The 6263-nt window shown below is 44.4% G+C and overlaps 1 long non-coding RNA gene across 1 annotated transcript; it reads left to right on the plus strand.

Annotated features, from left to right (window-relative positions):
• Window positions 1-283: 283 nt before the first annotated feature.
• Window positions 284-6017, plus strand: LOC123379639. The gene is made up of 3 exons (XR_006584351.1): window positions 284-497; window positions 2384-2682; window positions 5626-6017. It is a non-coding gene; the product is annotated as an uncharacterized LOC123379639 (long non-coding RNA).
• The last annotated feature ends 246 nt before the right edge of the window (window positions 6018-6263 follow it).

Consider the following 6263-nt stretch of genomic DNA (forward strand, 5'->3'; position numbering starts at 1 on the left):
TAGAGATGAAGAAAATAAGATAACATCAAGCTCCTTCCTCCCAGATTGCTGGGGCTCCAGCCCTGATCTGCCTCCAGGTCCAGAGCCCTTCCCCCCATTCCAGAGGTCCTCTTTTCATCAGGCACCTTGACACTGGGAGTTATTTCATCATGTTTCAGGCAGCCTATGACTTACAAACTCCCTTGGAGAGATCTCTCTTAGTTTTTTGTTTGTAGTTTTTAATTTATTCAAGTCTGTTCTACAAAGCATCTGCCGTGTGCCAAGAAGATCACTCTTCTGAGCAGATGCAGGCCATTACAATTTGGAGGATAAAAGGCATGATCAGGAGCACCTTGCTTTCAGAGCATCAAGTTACCCTGCCAATAGCCTCTTGGCGGAAGTGACTCAGCGGCTGAGATCTAAAAGATAGGCCAGAGTGACTCTGGCAAAGGGAGCAAGAAGAGAGGGTTCTGGGTAGAGGAAACGCCACCTGCAATGACCAAGGTGCAAAGAGCTTGGTGAGTTGGAAACTGCAGAGGTTCCGTAGTTGGCGGGTGGAGTAGAAGGAGGCAGGAGAGGAATGGGGAGCCATGAGATGCAAGACTGAAGAGGGACAGGGGACAGATGGCAGAGGACACAGGGGGAAAAGTTGAGGAGTTAGTCTTTATCCTAAGAGCAGGAGGCCTTTGGAAGGATTTAGCAGGGATTTCTGATGATTACATTTCCATCTTGAGTGAAGGGAGAAGAATGGTTTGGAAAAGGTGGGAGGTGAAGGCCTCAACCAGGAGGGGTTTGCTTTTGGGTGTTTTTTCAATATGTCTTCAGCACTAGACCAAGAACTCCTGGAAAGCAGAGAATGAGTCAGAAAACATGGTCCTCAAGTTGCTTGTGCTCCCACAAGAAGTACGCTTCTGGAAAAAACAAAGCTTTGTCATTATCACTAGACGTTGCATGCCTACCATGTGCCAGGCGGAGCCTAGATAGACCCAGGCCTGCCCGCAGGTAGCCCACAATCTAGCGTGGCATATAGACAAGTAAACTCTGCACCAAGTCCCCTGGGGGCACCGTGTGGGAGCATGGCTGGCTCTGTAGAGATTGCGGAGTCTTCTCAGGGGAGGTGGCATCTGAGCTGGGTCTCAGATCTCTGAGATGTGGAGGAGTTTGTTAGGTGGCTAATTTTTGATCAAGTAATAAAGGTCTCAACTATCTTAAAGGACAGTAAAGTGAGAGATTCAAGTGGCACACTGGGAGATATTTGTCAGGACTTCCCCATGCCTGCTTCCCTGATCTTATAGGTGACACCTGACCCCCCCACCCCATCTCACCCCCAGCTGCCAACCCAGCAGCACTGGAGCTTCAAATCTGTTCTATCCCCTGATACCTTCTTAACATAAAAGTGTGAAGGAAGCTTGGTAGACTATTGTCATCAAGAACCGACCAACTTGGCTTCACCTCAGAGAGCTGCCACATCAACTTATTAGGCAAGTCACTTTGACTTGTCTAGACCCTTGTTTTCCTCATCTATATAATGGGGTAGTAGCAGTATCTGCATCACAGCACTGATGGGAAGATTCCTGTATGGTTAGGACACCATAGCATCCCAGCTCCAAAACCCTTCTGTGCTCTGCTTTGTGATGATGGGCCTGGGTCTCTGCAAATCACATTTCTGCTGGTCCAGCTGGCTCCCTCTTAATTTCTGCCAGTGGTGGTGCTGGAGGGGGCCGCATAGCTGGAGGAGGAAGATAAGACTTCTGTCCTTCCTGTGTGCTTCCTGTGGGCTTCCTATCTCCAGAAAGAGATCAAGAAGGCTTCTCAGGGGAGATGACATCTGAACTGGGTCTTGAATCTTAGAGGGGTGGCTGTGAGCATCACCCCAGCAATGCTCCTTCTTCCTGGCAGCAGCAAGGCCTTCCCATTGCAGTAGCCAAAGCCGGTTTGTAGTTTCCAACAAAGAATTAGCTTCATCACATCCAATCAGAGATACCAGCACCAGTCTGGCAGGGTCCCCTGCTCCCTTGCCTGAGTTTCAGCTCCCAGGGTCTCTCTACTAAGCCTCTAACTTTTAACAGTTGTAACTCCCCCCTCCCCGCCCCTGTGGTCCCTTATCCCTAGGGTGACAGCTGCTTTCTGCAGTTGCTATCTCTGTTATACTTGATAGTTCTCATTTTACCCTTCCAGTTGCCCAGTTAACAACTTTATACCCTGTTTACAATCCTTTACGTTCAACTGCCTCTGTTCAAGTAGCTGATGTGGTTTCTGTCTCCTAGCTGCACCCTGATTCTTATAATTAACTAAGAAGGTATCTATTAAATGTTTGGTACCTACTAAACTCTCAATAAATGCTTCTTCGTATGATCCCTTATGGATTCCTAATATTCCTTCATTTATTCCTTCATTTATTCAGCATATGTTGCTTCTTACTATGTGTCAGACCTCATGTGAGGTACTGGAGTGCAGAGCTGAATAAGACACAGGCCAGCTCTCAGACAGCCTACAGTCTGAGTGGAGGAGACCACCAAGGACATGAACCCACCTCAGGAGTGCTTCTTGGCACCTCTTCCGCGAACCTCCCATTGCTGATCTCACTGCCCAGTTACTCCATGTCTCAGAACACCCAGAATCTCGATGTCTGGCCTCACGGGCACTCTTCATCTGGCCCATTTTCAAACACCTGTTGAGAGACCTCCAGAATTAATACTTATGGTAAGGTTCACTTAATACTATTTTATGTTGTTATTATTTATTTGCATATCTTACCACACTTCTTAGATGGCAAATTCCTTGAGATTGATTTCCCCAAATGGCTTGTTTCTGTGTGAACTTATAGGCCTAGCACAGTGCCTGCGATACAATAGGTTAACCCATAAAAGATGAGAGATGAATTAATTCATCTATGCAATTAGTATCTCTATGAGCTCTTCCTATGAAGCAGGCACTGGGATAGGTACTGGGAAGACAAAGACAAATAAGATTGACGGGGTCTCTGCCCCACACTGAATGGATGTCTGATTCAGCAACACCAACTGGATGACCTCTGAGGACCCAGACTTCCATGGGGCTGGAAGTGCTTCCATCAGCCTCGTACAAAGCAGACTTTTAGGCACATCCTTCACTTCCTTTCAGTGGGCCAGCCAAGCCCTCAGTGGGAGATGGCTGCCCACTGTGGTTTACCTGATGTCCTGGATGCTGGTGGCCAAAGGCTATATTTAAATACTAAACATTTGCATTTTTAATGTTGACTGGAATTGGCAAGGCTGTGATAACCTTTCCAAACTGATATTGGTTTTTACATGATTGAAACAGGCCCAGCCTCAGGCATAACTTAAATGGAAAATTTAAAGTATTTTCAATATCAGTTAGAGTGCAGAACCATCTCAGAACACTGTGCCCTGTTTGTATTCTCAGAAAATATCACCTCCCTTGCTTGTGCACACTCAACACGTTTGCCCTGTCAACATGTTGGGACCTTCCTAACCTTCATTAGGTTTTCTTCATCATCCTGTCTCACTGGGGGGCAAGAAGGGAAGGAATAGATGTTTAGGAGAGTTTAGGGAAGCCCAGAGGTGCAGTGGGAAGAGTTTTGGCCTTAGAACTGGCTCTAAATATCTAAATACCTGCTCTATACCTCGCAACCTGGGTGGTTTGGACAAATTGCTTACCTCTCTGATCTGCTTTTTCCTCATCTGTAACATAGGAATAAAAATGCTATTTTATGGGTTTGTGCAACGTTCAAATGTAGTAATCTGTAAACATGTTTAAGACCCCATACCTGGTGTTTTGTTAATGCTCAGTGGACATTAGTTCTTGCCCTTCCCCTAGCAGTGACCTGTCTAAAGTAGCACATCGAGCTTAGGGTCCTGAGTTTTATGTCCTCTTTCCAAGAGGCTCATTGGACACAGATAGGCTAAAACATACATATCTGGGTTAACAGCAGAAAGATTCATTTCCATCTTCATTCTTCTGTGACTACTCTTGTTAACCAAATATGCCATGACACCCTGTCTGAAGACTTCGTAGCAGTGGCTCAGTTGATTGAGCATCCAACTTCGACTCAAATCATGATTTCATGGCTTGTGGGTTTGAGCCCCGCATCAGGCTCTGTGCTGACAGCTCAGAGACTGGAGCCTGCTTCAGATTCTGTGTCTCCCTCTCTTGCTGCCTCTCTCCCCTGCCCACACCCTATCTCTCTCTGTCTCTCAAAAAGAAGAAGAAGAAGAAGAAGGAGGAGGAGGAGGAGGAGGAGGAGGAGGAGGAGGAGGAGGAGGAGGAGAAAAGAAAAGAATGTTAAAAATTTTTTAAAAAGACTTAGTGGCATCTAGATTTTCCTTCCCTGTCTTCATTGTAGTAAGTCCCTGCACTATCCAATATAGTAGCCAATACCCACATGTGGCTATTTAAATTTAAATTAATTAAAATTAAATAAAATTTACAGTTCAGTTCCTTAGCCACAGAAGCTCTATTTCAAGGGCTCAGTGACCACATGTGGCTGGCTGGTAGCTCCAAGTACTAAGTGAGATACAATAAGAGAGGAAAGAGAGAAAATAAGACAGAAGAGAGGAGAGTTGAGGACAGGAGAAAAGAGGCAAATAGGTTTTCCAGAGCAATCCTCATTCATGCACATCCTTGCATGTGTTCATCCAGGCATGGAAATCAATCTCTGTGTAGTTGTACATTCTGATGAAAGAAGCAAATTCTCTCCGCTGAAAGAGTCAGTGCCTGAGAATTTTTTAAATTTAGTTTGGCTCAACAAATACTATCATTTAAAACTTAAGTATGATTATTTCCTTTCCTGTTCAAAATAGATCCATGGCTCTTTATGGCCTATTGAAAAGCTCCAAATCCCACCCATGTTTCAAAAGCCATGAGTATTGTGTCCCCACTCACTGAAGATACACACAGCCATTTGCCCCTTCTTTCCTGATGACCACCTTCTCTGATGCACCTTGTGTTCTACACTCCTTGCCTTAGTTCCTGCTGGGCCCATTACCTGGAATACCCAGAAATGCATCGTCTCCACCTATAGACATTGGTCAAAACACAGCTCAAATGCTTCCTCCTCAGGGCACCTGGGGGGCTCAGTCGGTTAAGTGTCTGACCTCAGCTCAGGTCGTGATCTCATGGTTCATGAGTTCCCGCATCGGGCTCTGTGCTGACAGTGTGGTGGAGCCTGCTTGGGACTTTCTCTCTCTCTCTTGCTCTCTGCCCCTCCCCACTTGTGCTGTCTCTCAAAAATAAATAAATAAACCTTAAAAAAAAAAACTTTAAAAAATGCTTCCTCCTCCCTCTGCCTTCCCCAGTTCTGCTAGTCTGATGTGCTTCTGTGTCCATCATTTTGTCAGATCATTTGCCCATTTGTATCCGTGTCTCTTTCCCCATTTCTGCCCACTGCACCCCCCCCCCCACAATAGTGGTTCTCAAACTCTAGTGTGGAGAAGAAACTAGTATTTGTTTGTCTGTTTGTTTGTTTAGTCTTTGTAAATTTCCAATCCACTGCAGACTGATGATTTTGTAAAATAAACTGAAAGTTTAAAAAAAAACACAAAGACAGAAAATACAAGCCTTGGTTATTTTATTGTTAGTTTCATATTTCTAAAAAGAATTCTAAACCCTTACTCTCAATTTCTTGCTTTTCTCATCTTTGATCAGTAACAGCTTTCGGGCCACACTTGGAAGAATGATGCCCTCCAGCCCCCTGTGAGACGCTCTGCACATGGATATGCTTTATGGAATCCATTGGAAACTTTCTGCCAAGTACTCTTCCAGATGTCTGAGGGGATGCACAGAGGAGTCTTTGTAGAGGGAGGTCCTTCTGTGGTGATGCTTGCAGGCAGATTTGGGTGTGGATCCCAGTTCTAAGTAGTTTCATGATCCTAGATGTGTTACCTAAATATGGCCTTGACCTGAAGCTAGGTTCTTAAACTCTTTTGTGCCATGGATTTCATTGATAGGCTGGGGAGGCCTTATGGATCTCTTCTGAGAATGTTTTAATGTTTAATGTCTTAAATGCAGAAAATAAAACCACAAGATTTCAAAGGAAATCAATTATGCTCAATATAATCATTAAAATGTGTGGTGCAGAAATGTTCCCTTATTAACACATTCAAATAATGATCTCTGGTGGTGAGCAAAATACCTACCATAATTCAAAGTACTATGAGTATAAAACTATATTTCAAAATTTCTACAACTGTAGTGTGATTAGAAAATATCTTTGGTTTCTATTGTGATCATCACAGATACTGCTAATCCTATTATAATTTTTTGCTTATGCTCAGGAACTGTTT

This window comes from Felis catus, chromosome C1 (assembly GCF_018350175.1).
Source record: "Felis catus isolate Fca126 chromosome C1, F.catus_Fca126_mat1.0, whole genome shotgun sequence".
Lineage (NCBI taxonomy): Eukaryota > Metazoa > Chordata > Mammalia > Carnivora > Felidae > Felis > Felis catus.